At 42.4% G+C, this 25,392-nt stretch overlaps 1 protein-coding gene and 1 long non-coding RNA gene across 8 annotated transcripts in view; one reads left to right on the top strand and one right to left on the bottom strand.

Annotated features, from left to right (window-relative positions):
* The window catches only part of KCNQ5 (potassium voltage-gated channel subfamily Q member 5), a 576,092-nt gene that overhangs the window by 179,084 nt on the left and 371,616 nt on the right, over positions 1-25,392 (top strand). The gene's annotated exons all lie outside the window — the stretch shown is intronic.
* Positions 1,745-23,559, bottom strand: LOC128340942 (uncharacterized). The gene is made up of 3 exons (XR_008314100.1): positions 23,449-23,559; positions 3,391-3,535; positions 1,745-2,352 (listed from the first exon to the last, which is right to left on the bottom strand). It is a non-coding gene; the product is annotated as an uncharacterized LOC128340942 (long non-coding RNA).

Consider the following 25,392-nt stretch of genomic DNA (forward strand, 5'->3'; position numbering starts at 1 on the left):
ATGGCCAGAATTCTATCTATCTATCTATCTATCTATCTATCTATCTATCTATCTATCTATCTATCTATCATATTTTTATACTGCCCAAAACTTATGTCTCTGGGCGGTTTACAACAAAAACAAAAAGTTAAAACATTAGTTAAAACAAATAAATGACAAATTAAAACATTGGTTAAAATAAATGATAACAAAAAGTTAAAACATTACAAGAATTTAAAAACTTAAAACAGTATTTTAAAATTAAATTAAAACTATTAAAACAGTTTAACAGATAAGTTAAAACTATTAAAACAGTTAAAACTATTAAAACAACTATTAAAAGCCTGGGTGAACAAATGTGTCTTTAAAGATTTTTTTAAAAATTGTCAGAGATGAAGAAGCTCTTATTTCATCAGGGAGTGTGTTCCAAAGCATCAGGGCAGCAACTGAGAAGGCCTGTCCCCAAGTAGCCACCACACGAGCTGGTGGAAGCTGCAAATGGACCTCTCCTGATGATCTCAATAGGCGGTGCGGTTCATGCCGAAGAAGACGTTCTCTTAAATACCCAGGGCCCAAGCTGTTTAGGGCTTTATAGGTATAAAGATATATATATATATAAAAGATAACAAGTAATGAGCAAAAATATTTGCCTAAATAAAAGAATGTCTTCATTTACTCATTAACTACTCCTTTGGATTAATGTGAGGATGATAGGTCTGTCTATCCTGACTAATGTTGTGCATATGCAATGATGTAACACTAATGAAGGGCTGTTCCACTAGCTAGTTGCACTAAGTTTGTAGCTTGTATTGCAGACTAGTGTTGCACTAGCACAACAAGGTGTGCAACTTCTTATACATCTCTCATGTTTTGCAGGGAATGTTTGTGCAAGGGTGGAGTTCCAAAAGTCTCCATGATTTAGCACAGCTATGCCATTTTGCACTAGTACAACTTTGTTCATTGCACAAACGCAGCCTCCGTTTTGAGAGACAGTATTCCTCTGACTACCAGATACTCAAATTTAAATACATGAGATGATAAATTGCCATTATGTCCTGCATGAGAATTCCTTAGACATCTGTTTGATTATAGTCAGGATATTTGTCTTTGAATAGCTTAAGCTGGATAATTCACACAGCCCCACTGAACCATGTTAAGACAACCATTCCTACTGCACACCTCCTTATAGCCCTGGGCCACTCTCCACACATGGAGCTTCTTAAAGAGAAATAGAGCACTGTGGAGCTCCAGCAACATCTGTGAAGGTGCCTGGGAAGAGGGACTCCATTCCAGCTCTTTCCCCATAGAGGTCTATGTCTCCCCACACCATATCATGGGCAGTTGAGAACTGCCTGCACCACTGCAGATGTTCAAAACATCATTTGCACATTTGTTTCCAATAGATGTTATTTCCAGTGGGCATAGTGTCACACAATTGTGATTGCACAGTTTTAAGCTGTAGTAGCAGGACAGGGCTGTTCTGCAACAGTGTGGGCAGTTTAGACTTCCACAGCAGCATGGGCAGTTCTGAACCACCCACATTATGCTGCACATCATGTCGGCTCATATTTCATAACATTCTTGCCTGTCATGCCCTTCGGTCAAGGGAGAAACACACACACACACTCTTGGACAGGCTGAAGGACCACAGGAGGCACCAAGGTGTCACAGGTTCAGGAACAGCAGCAGGCACCTTGTGGTGGCAAGCCCAAGGCATAGGCAGGATTGGTGGGTCTGGGAGCAAAGGTCAGAAGGCTCTAGAAACAGAGCTGGCATGCAAGGTAGCCACCTTCAGGACAGAGGTCTACATGAGCTGTTGCATCCAGTAGCACCTAAAAGAACTGGGAAGGCTTAAGTAGGCCAGGAAAGGACCATATACATTTCCTGCCTGTGCTGGTGCAAACCTTCCTCATGAGTAACCCTTCTGTGGTTTGTTACACCTCCTCCTGAGGAGACTCATCTGGCGGTAGCTGCCTTGTGCTTCTCCACCTTGCCTGCAGTGCCTCTCTGTTACATTGGTACTGGCGGCTTGGAAGATCGGCTGAGGCATTCCTAGGGGGCTGGGATGTAGCTGGTGGCAGCTTCAGGGTCGGATTGTCAGGAGGGCTGTGGAAAGGCACCCCATCCCGAGATTCTTAGAACCCAGATGCCTTGGGTTCTTCGAGGATTTGGATGGATGTAGGGCAGGCCATGGGTGACTGAGGTGCTGGCATTAGATTGGTTTCCAGGGGCTCCTCCAAACTGGGGACGTCTTGGGGTCCTTGGGTGGGCACCGAGGCTTCTGGCACCACCAAGATGTGGAGGCCCATTACCTGGTTGCTGGAGTGTGGTTCCTCCTAGGTTCCTCCTCAGAGAAGGACTCTCCTTCCCCATCTGAAGAAATAGGATAGTCATTAGGTGGGACCTGACATAACCTAAACTTAGAAAGGTCAACTCTTGCAATGCATTCTACCACATGCATGCATCTTTATTGGCCTCGGATGGCAGTCATGAAGCAACTGAAGGGCATTTAGATATCTGAGGTTTCTTCTTCCTTTCAGCCTTCAAATATCTAAATGTCCTTCTTTCAGCCTCCCATAAATTGGAATTCAACTTTAGGACCTTGAGCTCACCATAGAATATGCTTGAGGAGATTCAGGCTGATAGTTTCCCAGGTGAAGCACCCCACCATTCCTCCAGGACTCATGACCTGCTCATGAGCAGTTTTATTATTTTAGATTGGAGATCCAGAGATGCATAAGCAGTGTCAGTACTACAATTGCTAATGCAAATGTACAACAAAACATTTAGCAACCATTTTATAACTTAACCATTTATAAATAATTCATAATAAAGAATTGCTGTGACTGTATAGTTTGAAATCTCTCACCAAATTAAAGAAAGAAAGAAAGAAAGTAAAGCTGAGTGCTAATTTTCTTTCTCTTGGCACTTGTGCTTCAGCTATTATCCTTCATTATTTATTATTCATTGGTTCCCAGAATACATCTTAAGTATATGATGGAACCAAGTCTCCCATAAGACAAGTGGAAAAAACAGAGACTAGCCCAACTTTTTAACATACTTGTTACATGTTTGAATAATTTTGACTAATAAGTTTGAATAATTTTAGACTATATTAACTACTGAAATGCACTGTTAAATATTGATCTTAGTAAAACATATATATGTGGTTCTGAAGTTCTCATGCTCTTGGAAAAGAGAGCAGTTATTTTTGAAACCCTTCCCATGTTCTGGAAGTGCTCTCTGACAAGAGAAACACATTCCTGACCCTCATTGCAATTGAAATCTCCTTACAATGGATAATAATTGCAATAATTGTGCATCTTTTGCACAAGAGCGTTGTCACCAAATGGAACTTTTTAGCATAATTAGCATTCTCTGCCCATTTAGTAGATCTATATTTTCACTTACCTGTCGATTTCTTGTACAAGTGCACTATTTTTCTGGTTCCTAAAGGATTGGCAACAAAACATCTCAAAGAACAGTCCATGGTATTTGTCTTCTCCTGTCACTCCAGAAAACTAATTGACCAACTTGACTCCTTCTGAGACAATAGCTGAGGAAAGAATGAAAGAAATCTACAGTTTTGATTTCTTATCCACAGATTTAATTTGCTTTCAACCTTTTAGCTAGTTATTTTGTAGGAAATAAATCTTAGTATCTTTTGGTTTCATCTCTGGAAACTGGTGTCAGTTGTATATCAGATACATATTGTCAAAATTCAGAAAATTGTTTGATTTTTCAAATTAAGCAGAGATGAAGTCTTTCTAAAATGACCATTAAGGAATACATTATGATAAGAACAATGAGCTTTATATTAAGACTTTTGAGAGATAATTATATAATGGTGTAATGTGAAAGAGATCTATTGGTCTTCATTAAAAATACTAGAGGAAATCATAAAGTAAAATATTGTTAGCAACAACATGTGGGAATGGTCTCAGTGAAGACCATTGTGCTGGAGATAATGTGAAGGGATATGCAAGTTCATCACTTGATGCTGCTGCCATCAAGTTATGAACATGTATGTGTGAACCATTGTTGGTAAAGAGTTAGGGCAGTAGCAGATTTAGTTTCAATAACGTTGTAGCCTCCTTCCTCCTGCCTACACTCCCAGAACAAGCTGTACATTGAGGTATGATTTCTTTCCCTTGACTGACCAGGACTTTGCCGATCTCTTCAATTGCTTGAGAAAGGGTCCCTGAATCAAGATTATTATGACTTATCAGACAATTGTGATACTTGAATGTTATTTTGTGCCAAAGAAAAGCACAGGAATTTTCTCCCTGCTTCTCTTCTCTCCACCTATATTAGTTCTTTCTCCCAGTTTTTCAGTGATAATTGCTTTTCAGGCTTTCAAAGAAAGCTTGAATATACAGTGTTATAGGGGAAAGCCAAAGAAATGAATGAATATTATGTTAGTAGTCATTCACCAATGAAAACAGCCATGGTACAGTAGATGCTATCACAAACATTTTCCATTCTGTAATTTTGAAAACATGACAGAACTATGCCTTTAAATATTTCCTTTATGAAAGAATCACATAAAGCTAAGCAACAGAATGCTAGAAAACAATAGTGTAGCATAAATTAACATTATAGAATGCTAGCCTCTCTAAAAATAACATGTTAATAAAATATTGCTATTTTGAGATGTGTGTGTGTGTGTGTGTGTGTGTAAAATTGACATTTTCACTAAGAAAAAGTAGTCCTAGGAACATAGGAAGCTGCCATATACTGAGGCAGACCATTGGTCTGTCTAGCTCCATATTGTCTTCACAGACTGGCAGCGGCTTCTCCAAGGTTGCAGGCAGGAATCTCTCTCAGCCCTATCTTGGAGAAGCCAGGGAGGGAACTTGAGTCCTAACCTTCTAATTTAGGAACTTGAGTCCTAACCTTTGTGGGAGAAGAAAGGACGGGCTCTCTCATTTTGAGATTTTCTCTCCTTGCCCATGCAAATTCCTCTGTTGCTTTCTGAGCAGTTGAAATCCATGCATGTAAACAGCAGAATAGGAATTACTTGCAAGTAACTTACAAGTAACTTGCTTTATTCACAAGGAGATCCATTGGCAACAAAGGATTCCTATTTAGTCTGTTGTTTCACATTGCAGATTGCAACTCTTTGGATTGCAACTCATTGCAGATTGCAGCTCTGAGTGCAGGCTATTTTTTTGCTACCCCCTTCTCCCACCTGAGCCCTACCCCCCAACAAAGCCATTTCCAATGACAAGGCATGGGTGAAGGAGGGGGTTTCTTGAAAATCAGACAGAGGTACCTTCTTACCACACATGGAAGGTGTCCCCTTCTAGTTTCCGCGCTCCATCCAGAATTCCCCCTCCTCCTGCAGCCACCCACACTGCCTCTCATGCTTTTTTCAAGGTCCTTTGACCCTCTGGAATAAATGGGAGTGAGGGCCCCAGGGATTCAGGGAGAAGGAGGAACTAGGGGAAATGACTTGTTCTCATGCTTTGCACATGCACTGCTGTGGATCCCCTAATGTCTGTCCAGACATCCTATAGTATTTTGTGGAGGCAGTGAGCACCCTCAGTAATAAAGTATCTGCTTTTATTTAAAACCTCAAAGTGGAGTCCTCATGAGGAATACTGCTAGGCAGGTTGCATCAGGTGGGGCCAAACTCAGAGTTCAAAGAAGATTAGATCTTCAGGTAAGATCTAATAAGGCAAGGAGGTGTCCTGCCCTTCCTCAGAGAAGCATTTATAATCCGTACCAGACCCTCTCTGATAGTACTATTGACAGATGAAATAACCCAAGTTAGGCAAGAATCAAGAGAACAGGTGGTAGGACATACAGTCAAAAGCAGCTTGTCCACATCCTCAGGAGCTACAAAATGAAAGTGATCCAATCTGATCCCATAAGGGGAGTTGCTGGATACCTGCCTAGTAGACTCTGCAATAAATGTGGAATCCAATTTGGTAGGGATGTGCACGAACCGGTTCGCAGGCCATGTTGGAGGCCTGCGAACTAGTTCGCTTGTCCGGTGGTCCGCTGAACCCCTGGTGAGGGGGGGTTACTTTAAGGGCAGGGGGGTTGTACTTACATGATGTTTTTAAAGATTTTTCGTATTCGGGCCAAATTGTAATGATGTGCACGGACCGCAGAGGCGCGGTCCGATGCTGGGGGGTTGCTTTAAGGGTGTGGGGGGGTTGTACTTACCCATCCCGACACTTTCCCCCCTCCGCTGCTCCATTTTTTGCCTAAGTCTTCGGGGTGGCAGCGTTCCTCCCTCCTGCTCCTGCCCCCTTGTTGTTCCCCAAACCCGGAAGTAACACGGGCACATGCGCCTGCCGCGGTGGCGCGTGTCACGCATGTCACTGTGATGTGTGGAGCACGCGCATGTCGGCAGCGTGCGCGCACATCGGTAGCGCATGTGCACGTCGGCGGCGTGCGTGGCAGCTGGTGAATACGCCCGTGTTACTTTCGGGTTTGGGGAACAACAAGGGGGCAGGGGCGGCAGGGAGGAACGCTGCCGCCCCAAAGATTTGGGCAAAAACTTCCAGAGGGGTAAAAGCGGCAGGAGGGATAAGTACAACCCCCTGCCCTTAAAGCAACCCCCCAGCGTCGGACCACGCCTCCGCGGTCCATGCACATCACTACAATTTGGCCCGAATACGAAAAATCTTATCCAAAAAAATCATTAAAAACAACTCAGCGGGTGATCAAAGTCTCCAAATTCGAATACAAGGGGGAAGGGCTGCGTACCAGCCCTTTCAACCCTAGACAACTCAGCTGTATGTGAACTTGAATTTATGGGATATTTATTTATTTATTTATTTATTTATCAAATTTGTACACCGCCCCAAATTTTCATCTCAGAATTGTCATGACTGATTTGATGCCAGTATGAGAGAACCATTAATTCCACAAACTTGTGCGTATTTAAATTCCGCATGATTAAGGCTGACTATTCTGTGAGGTCTTGGTTTGATAGGTAGTCATTGTTTTCACTTTTCAGCAATGTGAAGATTGATGTTGATATTTAACACATTTGTGTACAGTATGAAGGTATGCACGAGTGAATAAAATCTCACATATATCTGAGCATGTTTTTTATTTAAAGATTGCCTTTTGTCACCTCCTCCTCTCTAATCCTGTTTCTAACAGTATATTGTGTATTGGAATGAAAGGAAGAAAATCATTTCTGAAATTCAATACACTCTGCTTCTTGCTTTTCCAGAGACAGAAGGAGAACTGTTCGTTTTAAATTCTCTTCATGTATACTGATAGGTATTTATTTTTTATTTTTATTTAAAGGTACACAGACCGAGAGCCAACTAGTCTAGGCCATATGAACACAACTCATGATTCAAGTAACAACCTAATTTCCCCATATAATCTGAAGGCTTTCTTTACCCCCCCACCCCCCCCCCACACACTTATTAAAAAAAACTTTACACAGAGCATCCATTCAAGCTTTTCTGACTGTGGGGGTTGGCTGTCAGTTGTTTCTAAGCAACTGGTAATCACTGGGGCCTGGCTAGCGCAGCTGTGCTTGATCAGAATTCTCATGTAATAATTCCTGATCATGTAGATGCAAAGGGGGAGGGGGAGGTAAAATGACAGTGGCGCAAAGGTGAAAGAAGTTTCTGAGTCTTTATTGTTTTTAATGTTTTAATTTGTGTTTAATGTTTAATTTGTGTTTTATTGTAAACCATCCAGAAACATGAGTTTTGGATGGTATATAAATACATTAAATGAAAATAATCCTGTATTTAATCTGAGTGAAGGCATCAGATTGTGATAAGTTATTCATTGTTTAAAAAGAAAAACAGACTACCAGCTCAATGAAGACTAGCTTTTGACCAGTCTGTGTCAAAAGCAACCCAATACTAAACATGTTTATTTGGAATTCTCACTGGTTTTAATGGAACTTAATCGTAATTATGTTTAGGGTTTCAGTCTTAACCACTCATATTTGATACGCTCTCAGTTTGACTGTACACTCTGATGCTGAAGTGTTACTTTGATTGTAACAAGCAATACCAATTGGTTTCAGCCCTTGATAGAAACGTTGTGTTTCCCTCATAACCTCTAGTTCTGCCATTACTCGAGCCATCTGGACTTCATCATATCTCAAGGGACCTCTGATAGAATTTGGTATCTTGGTTGGCAGCTGTTTCCTGCCAGAACTCCTGCACCTTTAATAGCTACATGGTGGGCAAAAATTCAGTAGACAAAGCTTTCCATCACTGCAGCTCAAAGCAAATATTCTTCTGTATCTTAAACATTCTCATTACTACACTCCCACAATCTAAGCTATTCAACATGCGTGGAAAGCGCTTGCCAGACGATTAATATTTGACCCATATGCTGTCATGCAGATGACACTATGGGGAAATCTGTACATACTAATTGATAAAAACTCAGTTATATAGAAACATTGGGCACAAAGAGTAATCAGTTAACTATCACAGATCTTAACAGAGGACGATGTCTCTGAGCCCTTTTTGATTCCACAGAATGAATCTCAATTGCCGCCAACATCTACATGGCAGTTTGTGCTACTGAAACAGCATCTCAGCTTAATTTAGACAAGATGCTCTTACAATTCTAGAGACCCCAAGTATTCTTCAGGCTATTAGAGACAATACAGGTGAAACTCGGAAAATTAGAATATCATGCAAAAGTCAATTAATTTCAGTAATGCAAATTAAAAGGTGAAACTGATATATGAGACAGACGCATTACATGCAAAGCGAGATAATTCAAGCCTTAATTTGTTATAATTGTGATGATCATGGCGTACAGCTCATGAAAACCCCAAATCTCCAATCTCAGAAAATTAGAATATTACATGGAACCAAGAAGACAAGGATTGAAGAATAGAACAATATCGGACCTCTGAAAAGTATAAGCATGCATATGTATTCAGTACTTGGTTTAGGCCCCTTTTGCAGCAATTACTGCCTCAATGCGGCGTGGCATGGATGCTATCAGCCTGTAGCACTGATGAGGTATTATGGAAGACCAGGATGCTTCATTAGCGGCCTTCAGCAATTCTGCATTGTTTGGTCTCATGTCTCTCATCCTTCTCTTGGCAATGCCCCATAGATTCTCTATGGGGTCAGGTCAGGTGGGTTTGCTGGCCAGTCAAGCACAGTACACTGTATACTTTTCAGAGGTCCGATATTGTTCTATTCTTCAATCCTTGTCTTCTTGGTTCCATGTAATATTCTAATTTTCTGAGATTGTGGATTTGGGGTTTTCATGAGCTGTACGCCATGATCATCACAATTATAACAAATTAAGGCTTGACTTATCTCGCTTTGCATGTAATGTGTCTGTCTCATATATCAGTTTCACCTTTTAATTTGCATTACTGAAATTAATGGACTTTTGCACGATATTCTAATTTTCCAAGTTTCACCTGTACTTTACCTAAATTTAATACACACATGTATATCACAATGCACCATGTTCTTATTCCAAACTTAGATATAACTTGGAATAAATGGAATTTAGAACTCACTAGTAGGCTGGAACTAGTAAGCTAGAACCTGCTGGAATATAGAACTCACTAGTAAGCTGGATCCCATGCAGTTAGGGAAAATTATTATTGCTGTCAAACATAGAGGTTTTTCTCGTGCACACCCTAACCCAGGCTAGGAAAGCCCACCTTGGGTTAGGCTGTGCGTGAGAACCGCCAGGATCGGGCATGATCCCAGCGAGGCAGTGCCACCTAGCCCAGCTTTAAAACCAGTTCTTAGCCAAGGTTAAAGCCTCAAGCCAGCCCTTAACCTGGGCTCTGGGAACATGCGTTCGCTGCAGCTATGTTCAGCCTCAGCAGACGCAGAGATGAGTGCCTAAAGCACTCCTGCATGTCATGTGGTTCTTTGGGATAGCCCCCCAATGCACTGTGCATGTCATGCGGCACATTGTGGGCTCTGTGCTGCGCCATGCTGCGCCAATTGTCTGGGAGCACAGTCTGGTCTCCCAGGACCATTCAAGCTCTCACTCTTAGGTCGTAATGGATCCCAATCTGCCTTGAGCAATTAAAGCTTATCCCAAATAGTGATTGTTGGAGATGCCACAGTATGCATGCAGACTTGATCACTTTCTGAGTTTGCTCCATTATACAATGTTTCTGGAAAGTTGTTATTATCAGAGCAAACATGACACTGAACACAAATTTAGAGCTGAAGGACAAAAATAAAATACTGAGGTATGTCCCAAATACACAGAACCTAGATTTGAGTTCCAGACAATTGCTATTAAGAGGTTTATAAGTGGCAAAGTGGAAGGCAACTAATGCTCCTAAGTGGAGGACTGGGTACAGGATTTACTTGATCTAGCTTTGCACAGAAAATGGACTTTCACCAATGATGATAAATCAGAAATGTGGCTAAGGATTTGGTACCATTTCCTATAACTATATATAAACTAAAAGACAACTAAACACTTTCTAATTGCTAATCCATCTAGGCACCCATATGTTACAGTAATTTCTGGAAATTTATTTTCTTCTTCTTCCTTCTCTCCTTTCCTCTTCTTTCATTTGCTTCCTTCATTCATTGGATGAATATGGAAGAGGGTGGGATACGATGATGATGAGGACTTGAATACATTTTAAATGAGAAAAATGTTCAGTAAACTATTATTTAAAAAAAATAGACAAAACCTCAGAGTAACTTCATACTATAGAGTGTTTGGGACTAGAGCACTTATATGAGATATTCCTGTCTGGAAGGTTTCATATGTGAGGCAGAGCTTGCTGCCTCAGAATTTACTTTGTACTTGCCGATATTATTTGCTGGTACCACTGCTGTGAAGGATCTGCTCAAAGGATTTAATTCTCACATTAAACCTTCTATATGAAAATGCTACTGTGTGGCCACAATTATAGGGGACTGCACTATGTAACAATTGCCGATCAAATGGAGAAAGTCTTGTGTCAGCTGCCTTCACAGGGTGCTGTGTGATATTAATCAGCCCCCTGTCCTGTTCAACCATTAAGAAAATGCAAAGCAAGGCGAGAGAATGGTTTCACCTGTAGCCATACTCTTTTAAAAAAAATTTCACAATTATTATTTTTTGAAAGCATGATTAAAAATATATTTGGGAGAAAACTTGTTTGAATAAAATGTGTGTATGTAAGGAAGACAATTAACAAGACAGTTATGGAAGATTAGATCAATGTTCCATCTTTTGTTCGAAAATCCTACAGTATACAGAGAAACCAAATTCTTTTAAAATGGAAAAACACAGGTCACCTTAACCTGCTCAGTTGTCACTGAGTAAACTGATATCACATAGTCAAGGGAAAGTGATTTAAATGTCTAGATATTGAAGACAGCATGACACAGGACTGCAATGGAAAAAGGTCAATACAGATCCTTGAAATGCATCTACATTTGTTCATAAATTCTGGTAGCCGCTCAAATATTGAACAATATGGCAAGAATCATGTCCCTCAGGACATTGTTCAGATCAATATGCCCTGAAATGAAGGCAATGAAAATATCAAGGACAAAGGGCACCAAGACCCGGAACAATAAATCTCCAAGGATTTAGAAACATAGTGAAGTTTGACACCCAGATGCTTCCAAACAAGCAACACCCCCCACCCCCACCCCGGCATCACTCCATAAACCAGGGATAAGCAACTTTTGGCACTCCAGATGATGAACTACAATTCTTATCCCCAGCCACAATTTATTATGACTGGGGGATGCTGTGAGTTGTAGTTCAGCAACATCTGATGTGCCGAAGGTTGCCTTCCCCTGCATAAACTTCAGGGGCATATCTAGGGTGGGGCAGGCAGGGCACGTGCCCCGGGCACCACTTTAAGGGGGGCGCCATTTTGTAAAATTAATTTAAAAAAAAAATGGCTGCTGAAAACAAAATGGCCACTACACATGCTGAAATGGCCTCTGTGAGGCCCTAGGCCATGCCAGGCCCTGCAGAGGCCATTTGAGCATGCACGGTGGCCATTTTGTTTTCAGCGGCCATTTTTAAAAAATATTATTTTTAAAAATGGCCACCGCACATGCTCAAATTGTCCCTGTGAGGCCCTAGAGGCCAGCGGGAGGAGGGAAAACCTTTGCAGACCCCCCATGCCCCCACGTCCTTTAGAAAGCCCCCTGAAAGGGCTACAGGTAAAAGGTTTCTTTTTTAAATATTGTATGATATAAAACACTGTACACATAATCAGATTGGCACTATGTACAGCAAATCAGGGCTTGTGAATACTGAGCTGAAGCTTATGAGTTAGGATTGTATTCATTTGCTCTTATGATAAGTGAGTTAAATGTGATATCTTAATAATATGGCTGTTAATGGTGAGTTTGTCTTTGAATCAGTGTGAAATCCATAGTGTTAAGGCCCACTGGGAGTTTCTTGCTCTCTTTCTCTCATTTTAACTGTCTTTCTGAAAGACTAGAATATATTCCAAGCAGTGACACAGTTTATTCTGCATATCCTTTCATTATTTTCAGAGTATTTGGGAAAAGTCCAATTCTCCATTTAATTTTAAAACTTATGTAATAGTGATGCTACAATGCATAGTAGAGAATTAGATAGGCACTTCTGTTTAGTTTTCCAAGTACACCTCCACATAGTATTTGGGTATTTCATGAGCCCCAGCATACTGAAATTTGTAGTTTTCCAGCATTTTTTGGTCTGGCTACGTCCACTGCTGAATAGTTTTTGAAATATTAAAAGATTAATGAGCTTGACTTGTATTTTAGAGCTGATATTATGGCAAAGTTATCTGAAAGATGAGTATCAGATGTTTGGACAGGGGGCGCAATTTCAGTGTTTGCCCTAGGCGCTATTTTCCCTAAATGCGCCTCTGATAAATTGTGACAATCCTCTGAGTGCTGCTCCTTTTGAATCCATGCTTCCTTTTCTGGTTTGCATTACTCCCAAAGATTTTTCTATAACAACAAATGTGTTTTTAAATAATAAGCACAAGTTGCATAAATTACATTGCTTACACATTCAGAGTGCTATTTTATACATTTGTTTCAAAAAGGCACAATAAAATGGATCCATAACATAGGAGTCAAGAATTTTCATAATACCATGCATTAATTTTTGGCATGAGCATTTAACACACACTACAATCTGAAATAAGACACTTTCCTTTTTTGCCTGCATCGTTGTCTTTGACATGTTTGTATATTTTTAACTGTAACATTTATTGGATTTTAACATAATTCACACAACAACAAACCTTGTAGATAATGGATACCCTAATAGAAGTATAAATGTATGTAAAAGTGGGGTCTGGGGAGAACAGGAAGAATATAAAAATAAAAGGATGGAGGGGAAGAATAAAATCCCTAGATTTTGTAAATCTTCATGCATTGATACAATTAAGTAAAGTAGATATATTCAGTACAATAAGATTGTTTTGTACAGTATTTATTGCACAGGGCAGCATTCATGAGCCTCCCAGATATTTTGCGCCTACTTAATACAGTATATAAAAGTCTAATATTATATATAGAAGTGTTAACCTTCTACATATAACATGAGTCTTGGACATTTTTATATACTGTATTAAGAACACACCAAATATCTAGATGGGCCTTTCTAGATAGCAGCATAAACACTTTGCCAGGTTAATTCAACAGATCTCCAATAAATTCATCTGTACCTTAATGTCCTTTCCTGTTAACAAATCTGCTGATTAATTTATTGCAGGCTTTGCTACTAGAGCTGTTAAGGAATCTCAGCTACTATAAGATCTACCACTAGAGTAATTAATGGAGCAGAGGTAATAGAGCTAGAAAAGAGCCCTCTTTGAAACCTTGGAAATAGCTTCCAGTCACAGGAGACAAAAATCAGCTAGATAGACAAATGGTCTATCTCAGGAAAAAGTAGCATCTGTAGGTGAAACTAAATTCCCTTTTCTAGATATAAATCTGTTGATTAATTTAAGATATGCTCTATTGTTAATGGAACTGTTCTGGAGCGCTGGTAGAATGTCCTGTGACTACTTTTGGGTTTGTGCAGGGAATTAGCAAAGTTAGAGTGAACAATCCATTACAGTATCAATTGTACAAAACTTTTGTCTGGAAATAAACACTTGAGATAGGAATATCTGAAATCAGATTTATTTAAGCGGCAGGCTTTAGAGCGGAACATTCCACTCTCAACCACTGTATGATTTTGAACTATCTAGCATGTAAATATTCGAGTGCTCCCAAAGGTAGACTTTTTGCTGCTTGTATGGATTTAAAAGCTGTGTTTGATCTTATTCCTAGGGAATTACTGTGGTCCAAACTTGGGAAATCCTCGATGGACAAAAGATTGTTCTTGATTATGCAGCTCCATGTCAATTCTTCCATCCGAATCAGATATGCTCCTAATGGGGCATTAACTGATTCAATTCCTGTCACTCATGGGGTGAGGCAGGGTTGTGTTCTGGCCCCTTCTTTGTTTAATCTCTTTATTAACAATTTAGCGCAGTGTTTAGGATAGGTGGATTCATGTGCCCCAAAACTGGCCGATATTCGTGTGCCAGTGTTGCTATATGCGGATGATGCAGTGATTCTGTCCCAGACCCATCTTGGTCTTCTTAGATTGCAGGGAGCTTTTGCCTGCTATTGTAATGATAATAACCTCTCTATTACTTATGAGAAATCTAAGGTCCTGGCTTTTACTAAAGCCAGGAAACTTTACAAGTGGGTGGTAAACAAGGAAAATATCGAGCAGGTTTATAAATTGAAATATCTTGGTATACATTTCCAATATAATCTTAATTGGAAATCTCAAAGACTGTATTCTATCTCCATTGCACGTAAAACCCTCAATGCTCTTTTGCGATTTTACTATTCAAAGGGGGCCAGTATATACCTATGACTCTCCAGGTTTTCCGAGCAAAGATTGTAGCTCAGTTATTTTATGGGGTTCCACCCTGGATTCAGGGAGTAATATCTGAGATGGAAAGGGTTCAATCAATTTTCCTTAGAGCTATTTTTGGGGTACCCAGATGTGTACCTTATTCAGCGCTATGCTTAGAGTCTGGATCCCTTACAATTTCCTCTAAAGCATGGGAGCTTACCTTTATTAAATGGATCAAACTTAGCTTGGAATATCGGGAGCCCTCCTACTTTTGGTTCTTATGGAGGGACTCTTTCGCTAGCCTTTGGCTGTTATACGTCAACAATAAAATACTGCAAATCAGTCTGTCTCTTTCTGAAATTCTACTTATGGGAATTGAAAAGGCAAAAGATATACTCTTACAACGTCTCCATGACATTGAGCATCAGAATCTTGTGTTTTGGGGAAACAGGACCTGTTCTTTATTTTTTGGGATCATGCCCCCTTCGAGGAATAGAGGTGCTAGTTATCTAGCTTCCCTACACTTTAATAAGTTTATGATAGCATTTACTAGGGCCCGTATGAATGTGCTGCCCTCAGCCCTTTTGGAAAAAAGATTTGATAAGGGATTGCCAGACTCTGGCTTATGCCCTTGTGGTGTAGGCCTCCCTGAAATGGTTTCGCATGTGTTGTTATAGTGCTCTCTTTACTGTGATACCAGGAAAGAACTTATATTCCCTTTGTTAGAGCAGTTTCCAGGAAGAGCCGACCCCTTTTATTTGAACTTCTGCCTTGAGGACCAAAATAATGAAGTCACTAAAGTGGTGGCGAAATTCTTTTATGTTGCTATTAGATTAAGATCTTGTTCAAGATCTAATTTATAGGAGCTTACTGTTTTATTCTGTTTTATTAGGATTACTATGTATAATATTTTGTTTTAATGTTTAATATTTTGTTTTACAGCCTATGGCTGTAATAAAATTGATTAATTGATTTAAGGGTTCTTGGGGTACAGGAAATGAAGAATAGTTAGGTAAATGGCAAAAAGCAATAAAACGTTTACTAGTAATATCTAGTTCAGACTTATGAAAAGGCGTTTTAGCTTACAGGTCCAAATTGTACCTTCTTTCAATTCTATTTGTGTGTCTGTCAGAATGGGGAATGCAATGTCCTCTTTCCCAGGACCAGGCAGAAAAAGAGGGTAGAGAAGAGGCAAGCATCTCTACCCACAAGCCAGGGAACTAGGAAAGCGGCTGCTTCTAGGGAAAATCCAGGGGAAGTTGGTTCTCTAAGGCAGCCAAGTATGGTGCATGGTTTGGATCATGAGATAGGTCCAAACCAGGAGCTGGAAGCGAAGCTGGAGCAATAGTTGTGGTAGATGGAATTGCCAAAGCACATGCAGATGGTGGGTCTGAAGAAGGAGCACACCAATGAATAGGACTTGGGAGTGAAATAGGCAAAAACATGCCTTTACTCCAAACACAGGTCACACCTCCTGGTTGCAGGGGATGACATCCGTGATTAATAAAAGAATACATGCTGTATGATTCAATCACGGGTGTGTTCAGTCTTGAAGAACTATGGAGTGAAATGGTTTGAGAAACTTGTATGTGATAGGTTAAATGGGTGAACTCAAAACCTATCTCGTGAGTCAGGAAGACCTTCCAGGTGTGGAGATTGGAATGCTTTTCTCACCAGCGAACCTCTTCCCCTGGTTCGCATCAGACCATTAATGCTGCGATAGTCAGGTGGGAGTGCTACAGCCTTAGATGAGCTCTTTTTAGGTGATTATTTTATACCACCCAAAACTTACATCTCTGGGCAGTTTACAACAAGATAAAAACATTAAAACATTAGTTAAAAACAAAAACAAGAAATTTAAAACAACAATTTAAAATTTTTAAAACAATATTCTAAAACAACATTAAAAACAATCAAAACAGTATCAGTTAAAAGCCTAGATGAACAGATGCGTCTTTAAAGACTTTTTTAAAATTGTCAGAGATGGGGAGGCTCTTATTTCACTAGGGAGCGCATTCCAAAGCCTCGGGGCAGCAACAGAGAAGGCCCGTCCCTGAGTAGCCACCAGATGAGCCAGTGGCAAATGCATCATATTTAAAGTTTACAAAAACATTGAAGATAGTCTCCAACATTTATATTAACAAAGTATGTGTTCAGTGTGTTGCATTTCAGACTAAAGCAGCATAGGCGCTCGTGTGTGTACGGGTTTCACCCATCTCCCATTCTGTTTGAAGTGCTCCATGGTCCTGGACAGTATGTCTCCAAAGATCACACAGCCTTCAGGGTCATATTTTCAGTACAGAGTATTTCAGAGGGAAGGTGGTGAAAATCACCCCTCTTGTGTAAATGCTTGCTCTGCTTCAGTCTGGAATGCAGCATGCTGCACACACACTTCCTTTGCAGCACATGTACTTCAGTAGTCTGGATGCCAGCCAGTGATTTTAAAGTATACAATTTCTGTGTTACAAATTATTAATTGTTAATTGCATGGATTATCGTTAAGTATACTTTAATTATTTCTACATTTCATATTTTCCTGTATGTCCCACATGTAGGACACTGGCAGTTGGGTAAATGTCTCAGTCCATATTTTGCATATGTGTCACAGTACAGTGAAAACTTACAGTTCTGGTCATTAAAAGGTCACAATAAGAAAAATTCCTTTAGTTCTTCATATGGGTCATGCCCAAAGCATTTGCATTTGAGCCTTCTACTTGAACTCAGCAATTGAAGCTAAAGGAGTAATCTTCTCTGAGTACACACAATTACTAAGTAAGTATTCACATCAAAATGGTGTCAGACCACTATTTTAAGGGATAATTTGAACATGACTTATGTATGGCACAATCAGATGATCTCCTGTGTGAGTACAGCAGTTCATTTAGTTGGAATTGTGGAATTCCAACCGAAATTGGAATTGTGGGGTGCATACCAACAGAATGCCGCAAGTGGTGCTTTCACCACCACTGCCATTCAGAAATATACACTAATGAGTTAGATGGACCAATAGTGTAACTCAGTATGAAGCAGCTTCATATGCAGCCCTGCTATTTGAGATACTTTAACTAGGTGTGAGGAATTGAGCCTGGGACCTTCTGTACAGACAGCATATGCTCTCCCATGGAGCTAAAGTCCATCCAATCAAATAGAAGGGGTTAGCGGAGCACTCGCTCCGCTAACCCCATCTAAGGGGAGGGGGAATTAGGAGGGTTTGCTGCCAGGAGCTGTGTGGCTCCCGTGGCAGCACATGATCGGGCAAAAGCGGGCTAGGCTCCCTTAGCTCGCTTTTGCCCGATTGTGAGAATCTCCTCATTGATTAACCGGCATATACTAAAAAAGTACAGACCTATTTTCAATGAGCCAGTGACTACCCTACCAAAACTCACTTGCTTCTGTGAGACCATGGCAACAAAGCAAGTCTTTATTGTTCCTTATTCCAGATTCAACCGGTAGAGTTGGGAAATGTTCTAAAAGCTAATCTCTAGGAAAGATTATGTGAGGCTCAAAGTATAGATTCAGGACAAAAAAAGAACATAAGTAAAATTTTAAAAATTTAATTACCAGAGTCACTTCCCTTCCTAAAGAAAGTCATCTTGGGATGCCTTCTGTCTTCTAGGACCCAATCTTATGTCCCATTGATATAAATCTAGGTGCAGAATTTGAATGTTATTATTCTCGCTGAAGTATGTGAAAAATGCCTTCATTCTTTGTGGGGTGCTGTATTTTTAAAAATTAAATGTGACATATAATGATATTCTTTATGCCAAATGTGTTGTGCCTCATTTTCTTTATGAGTATTTTGAAAAGAGAAAAGTGTCAAGTAATGTTGCATAGAATGAAAGTAATGTTCTGAGGAAAAAGTGCTGACTTTCAGCTTATGCAATATGCAAGTTTAGCTGGCAGTGATTTTACTTTTCTTGTTAAACTATCGCTTTACTGGCTTTGATCTTTTAAATCTTATTTTCCATAGGATTTTGATGCAAAATCTTCCAATACAGATTGTGAGAATATTTCTCTGTTCTTACTATACAAGTGGACATCGATATTCACAGGGGTTTTGTTCCGTGGCTGTACCATTGATATGGAAACAGCGAATATTGGATCATTGATCCCTATGGGATCGTGGGGGTTAGGTTTCAAAGTGACTGAAAATGGCTAAAAATCGGCTGATTTTCACGGGGGGACTTCTTACCTTGCTCTGCTGCTCCGCCCAAGTTGCAATGTGCCCCCCCCCAATGGCAGAAAATCATGTTTTTTATCGGGGTGGTGGTAGACGGGAGCCATTTTGTGTCTCCAATCCCTAAAATGATGTCCGGAAATAAACTCCGCTTTCACTTCTGGCCACCCCTACCCGCGGATATGCAAGGTCAGTGTCCCTCCCGCTTTCCCCTCCCATGTATGCCGAGGTTGGGCGTCATTTTCCCCACCGCGGATATGTGAAACTGCGGATAAGGAATCTGTGAGTAAAGAGGTTTGCCTGTATAAAGTAAGGACAAAGAGAAGATAAACTGCCTTTAGCAGAGCTAGAGGCTATACATACGATTGTAGAAAATTGTGAGAACCACCGGGCTCGGCTGTGAGCCCGGTGGTTCTTGAGTGGGTAACTCGCTCAAGTCGCCCACCCCTTAAACTGGGTTTGCGGAGCGATCACTCTGCAAACCTGGGTTTTTTTATCGTGAGTAGCCATGGCGTGGCTCTGCACCATGGTTACTCATGAGTAGACCCCCAGTGAGAGGCTGAAAAGCAGCCTCGCAGCTTGCGGGTCTGCCCAGTATGCCCTGTGTGCTCGCGCAAGGCATTCTGGAGCTTCCAGGGGCCGCGCGGCCCCCGAATTCTCAGCCCCCGCTGGCTCCATCATGGAACTGGCAATCGTGTGGGTAGCCGATCTGGCCGGCCCAGGGCTCCCGCCCTGCTTCTGTGCAGAGAAAGCGGGCTTAGCCCACTCTCCCCACTTAGCTACCCAAACCGGGTCTCACTGATCGTGAGACCTGGCTCCTAGTTTTCCAGCACCCTGTTAGGGCAGAACTCTGTGGAGAATGATGGTCCACAGACAATGGTCCACCATTTAAAACCAACACAGACAACAAAATCAAATACAACAACAGCAATCAACACATACATCACAGCAGGAGGTGTCACAAGATAAAGACCAATGGTCTTATGCCAAGCCATTCGCCCACTGCAGGAGAGTGGCTTTTAACATCTTCTGCAAGTGGCGGAAGGGGCCAGATCATGGACAAGTCAAATTAAAAAAACTAGATGCTGTTCTCACGTGCAGCAAACAGTGGGCTAACGTATCCAAGCCTGCTTATGGCTGTTCATAAGTAGCAGTCCGATCCCGGCGGCGCTTCAGTGGCAAACCCACCTGCAGAGCCAGCCTCCTAAATGAGGTTAAGGGAATGAGCACTCCCTTAGCCCTATTTTTTAAAATCTTGTGCAGCACTGCCTGCTTTTAGCTGGTACTGTAGCAGTGACAGGCACCCACGCTTCTGGGATACCCACAATGCACCACACACTTCCAAGGTGCATCATGGGATTTCCAGGGGTTGGGACGATGCGTCCCGGTCCTCAACCCTCCGCACTGCCTGGGCCAGCAGAGGATCGCCTGGGTGCATGCCCAGCAAGGACCGACAGATAGTCTGTCAGGAAGGTAAGTTTGAGCAGCCTTCCCCACTTCCCGCCCTCAAGCCCTTCTCACTGATCATGAGAAAGGGCTCTTGATATTCTATATCCTGGCTTTGTTTGCAAACTCAGGTCAGGACAAACTGGGGTTTGCTGGATCCAGCTGTCACAATAAATCCCAGTTTGTTTGAAGTCGAGGCTGGAAGTTTAAAACCTGCTCCATTCACAGACAAAGGGGAGCAGGGAGTGTATGAGCCCAAGACTTGTTAATATTGATTAAACCTTGGTTCTACATGATGTCTAAACCAGACCAGTGTCTTCCAACTAAGCCCAGACATGAAGATTTCTGCTTAAATACAGAAACACATAATAATCAGTGGCAAACTCCTGTGAATACAGTTGTTTTTTCAAGGATCTCATGAAAAAGACACATCTGTCAGGAGAAGGGGTTGTCATATTTTCTTACTTATTTTGACACTTTCAGGCAGAGCTTAATCATAAAGTTTATCATAACATCATAAATTCATCTGATGTTTGGAAGGAGGGTTACTAGAAGAACAATAACCATAATTGTATCTTGTCTGATTCTGTGGGCCATCCTGAGCTTGTGAGTATGATCAGCTTTCATAAAACATAGCACTTGAAGATTTGAGATAGCTGGCCACTTCTGTGGTATTCTTCAGGGATGTCTGTGGTGAGGGGGGTTTCCCACTCCTGTACCACTCCTGCATTTGAGCTTGAATGTGGCTATATAGCACTTTAATAATGAGTATTTTATTTATTTTTCAGGTTTCATACCGCTTTTCATAAGACATCCCAAGGCGGTTTACACAAGTTAAAATACAATAAAATTTCATAAAAATCATGTTTAAAGCCTTAAAATCAGACAGTAAAAAACCATAAAACCCACCCACCCACACACAAACCATTAAAAAGATAAACAGAAGCAGGAAAGCTGAGAAACCTGGCAGCCGTGAATGGGTAAATGCCTGAACATATAAAGAGGTCTTTAGTTGTTAAAAAAAAAGCCACAGATGTCAAAGAGTGGATATTCCCTGCGAGAGCATTCCAAGCCTGGGGGCAATAACAGAGAAGGCCCTGTCCCACATACACAGCAGTTAAGCTTCTCTCAACTTTAACACATGGAGCCAAGGCACCTCAGCAACCTTGTTGGGCAGGTAGAAATCCTTGGGAGTAGGCGGTCCTTCAGGTATCCAGGTATATGCTCTGAGTGAGCAGTTCCAGAGAGAACCCTGGCAGCTGCATACTGCACCAACTGAAGCTTCCAAATATTTTTCAAAGGCAGCCCCACATAGAGCGTATTTAAGTAATCCAGCCACAACATGACTAAGCCATGGGTAACTGTGGCCAGATCTGCCTTCTCGATAAAGGGAAGCAGCTGGCACACTACCAAAGCTGTGCAAAGGCACCCATGGCCACCACCTCCACCTGAGCATCCAAAAGCAGAGCTGGGTCCAGTAGAACCAATAGGGATGCATTCCCCCTGTCTAATTCCCTGCGTAAGTCATCCACCAGGGTGACCAAGGCAGTTTCAGTTCCAATTACCTTGTTTTAAAAGGGAAGATTTGAAACAGGCTGGTTGTTATCAAGGTTGATGGAATCAATGGAGGGCTTTTTTTAAATAGTGGTCTTACCACTACCTGCTTGAGGCTTGATGGCAACTTACCCTCCCTTAATGAAGAATTAATAATTGGCTCCAACTACCTACCTGTTCCTTTCCTGGCAGATTTTATTAGCCATGAAGGGCCAGGATCCAGAGTGCATGCTGCTGCCCACACACTGCCTAGATTCTTGTTGACTTCCATAGGCTACACTAACTGAAAAGAATCCATCACAGTCGGACCAGATGGTTGCCAAGGTATGTCTCCTGGAACTGCCAAAATCCTGGAGTCTAAATGGGCATGGATGCGAACAACTTTATCTGCTAAGTGACATGCAAACTGGTCACATTGGGCTGCTGATGGTTCTTCCCCTGTCACCCGGAGGCCTGTATGAAGTAATGACTTTGTCACACAAAACAGCTCTGCTGGGCAGACTCAATGGAGGTGGAGAACAAATGCATTTTCGCTTCCCCCACTGCCACAGAGTAGTCCCTAAAATGGACTTTAGCCAGTGTTCAGTCAGATTTATTATGAGTCTTCCTCCATAGTCATTCAAGCCGTCATCATCGCCCTAAGTTCCAAGGAGAAGAACGGGCTCCACCAAGCCAGAGAGGGTGTTTAGGAGTGACTATGTCAATAGCCCAGGCTGTCTCCACATTCCAGAGATTAACCAGGGCCTCGACAGAGTCACCAGTTCTGGACACTGGAAACTCCCCAAGCGCTGTCTGAAAACTGATTGGATTCATAAGCCTTTGGGAGCAGACCATTCTAATTGATCCACCACCCCTTCAGAGGTTGATCGAAGCAGTTAAACCAAACCCCAACAGATGATTTTCTATCCATGACAAAGGAGTTATATCAAACTCACTCATCTGCAGATCATTAAGTTCCTGGCTGGCAAAAACAAGGTCCAGCGTATGTCCCGCCACATGAGTAGGAACTGATAGTAGGCCCATGGATGTCATGGCTGCCATGAAGTCCTGAGCCACTCCTACTGGGGCGGGGGGCTTGACATGGACATTGAAGTTCCCTAAGACAATAAGCCTTGAGGAACCCAACACCACCTCCAAGACCACCCCTGCCAGCCAGGCAGATAGACTGAGGTGCAGCAGGATGGTTGGAACACCAACAGAATCTCTATCCTAGCTTGTAGGCCCACCCTCAGAGACAAACACTCAAAATTCTGATATTGCCTGCCTGGGCACCTGGAGAGGGGAATGGATTCATGATAGATGACCACAAGTCCTCTTCCATGACCTTCAAAGTGGGGCTGCTGTAGGATCATGAAACCTGGGGGGCAGAGCTAAGAGAGACCCACTCCACCAAGCTCGCCAAACCAGGTCTTAGTCACACATACCAGGTTAGCATGCTCATGCACAGTTAAATCATGGATGAGAAATGTTTTGCATTTACTAACCTGGCATTCAACAGCAGAACGTTAATCCTTGAGGGAGTGTTACTGGAATTCCCTGGAGCTGCAGGATTGGGATAAGAGCCATGTTGCAATGAGCCCTTCCTTACCCTAAGGAGTGAACCGGAAGTGAACCCTGTCCTGACTGACAGGCAGTGACCTGGGGGGGCGGGGTCAGCCACACAGTGGGTGGGAACCAGAGGGCCTTGCAGCAGGAAGAGAAGCGTGTCTTTGTTCTCAGAAAGAGCTAGGAGGGAGATAAGAGAGGACGGGCGGAAGGCTTAATGAGGAACAGCAATGGAGCTTTTGCTGCCTCGTGGTTTGCTGTCTCTAGCCTGAAGAATTCTCTCATGGCCGAACATCTGCAGATCCTTGAGAGACAGGTTGCAGGAAGCTTGAATTCTCTCCTGGAGTTTGGGTTGAGTTTCAAGGGGAAAGGAAGCCAGGGCTTCTGGGCTTCTGAAGGGTTTAGTGAGAGAACAGTTCTGATTGGGTTTTTAACTCAGGGAAAGGGGTTTTACTCTGGTGCAAATGCGTCTCAAGTTTGATTGCTCAGCAACTCACTCTACCAAGTGTGCTCATCATGTGTAGGCTGCACGTAGAAGGGTTTTTGGACTTTTCCCTGGAGGGTCTCCCTGGACATTCACTCAAATCCAGGGGAGGCAAACCCTGTAATAATTAGAGTGTGTTGATAGCAAATCAGCTACTGAGGAAGCAGTTTAAGTTTTTAAAAAGAACAGCCTTTGTTGAGCAAACATGAAGGGAATGATTCAGCTTTTTTCTTTCCCCCACTTGGGCTTCCTTTGAGACAAAGGCTGGGCTTAAATCCACTACAAGCCAGAAACAGGAATAGGCCTCTGCTGCCCAAAACATTTCCCCCTGTAACGGTCTGCCCAGTTCCCATCACCACATCTCCCTCTGCCCACCACCCAAAAAATAGCTGCCCTCTGATTACCCCCAGTTCTCTGCTCGCCCATACATATGCTAAGCACCCCAGTGCACAAAGGCAAAGTTTAATTAAAAGTACAAGGACTGTACTCAGAGGAAAAGAAACCTACAACCAAAAGCAAAGTCCCCTTCACACACACCCCAGACCACTGGGAAGTGGGTTCCCGCTTTCCCCGCAGCCGAGCAGCCGCTCGTAGCTGGGTGGCCAGATTGGCCGCCCACACAGCTGCCGGCTGCGTTGGGGGCTGTGGGGATTGAGGGCCATGTGGCCCCTGGAAGTTCCAGGAGAGACCGCCGAGCCTGGGAGACTACTTGCAGCCTCCCGGTCGGGGGTCTAATCATGCGTCGCGGCGACACACAAGCAAAAGAACCAAGGTTAACGGAGCTATCGCTATCGCTCCGTTAACCTCATTTAAGGGGAGGGGGATTTAATGAGGCTAGCTGCTGGGAATCATGCGGCTCCCGATGCAGCACACAATCGCCCCAAAGCGGGCTAGGCTCCCTTAGCCTGCTTTGGGGCAATTGTGGGAATAGCCTCAATGTGTTGCTTGGCAGGTAGGAATGCTTGGAGAGGGACATTGTTATCACCATCCTGCTTGCAGAACTCAGGTGTTCCCTAGCAATTCTGCTCCTCTTCAGCTTCTGTGTCCCAGGCTACGAACCCCAGGCTTAGAGCCGAAGGCTCATACCTTTGGCAAGGCACATCCTCTATAACCTGCTGGGGGTGGGGCTGTAGATTGAATCACTTCAGCTCCCAGATGGCAACACACACAACAAGCCCTTCCCTGCTCAGCTTTTTCCATGTTCCATGCTTAGATGGAAGTTGGTCATTTTATTGGGGGTGGGGTGGAAACCTGCAATCCTAAATACAATTATTAGAAAGTACATCCAGGTAACTTGGTGGGGTCTGACTTCTTAGTGAAGATGCTTAGGGCTGGGCTATAAGTTGATTTCATTAACTTTCTCCATAGAGTTTCAGTGTCAAGGAAGCATTTCCTCTGT

The sequence above is a fragment of the Hemicordylus capensis genome, chromosome 1 (genome assembly GCF_027244095.1).
Source record: "Hemicordylus capensis ecotype Gifberg chromosome 1, rHemCap1.1.pri, whole genome shotgun sequence".
Classification (NCBI taxonomy): domain Eukaryota; kingdom Metazoa; phylum Chordata; class Lepidosauria; order Squamata; family Cordylidae; genus Hemicordylus; species Hemicordylus capensis.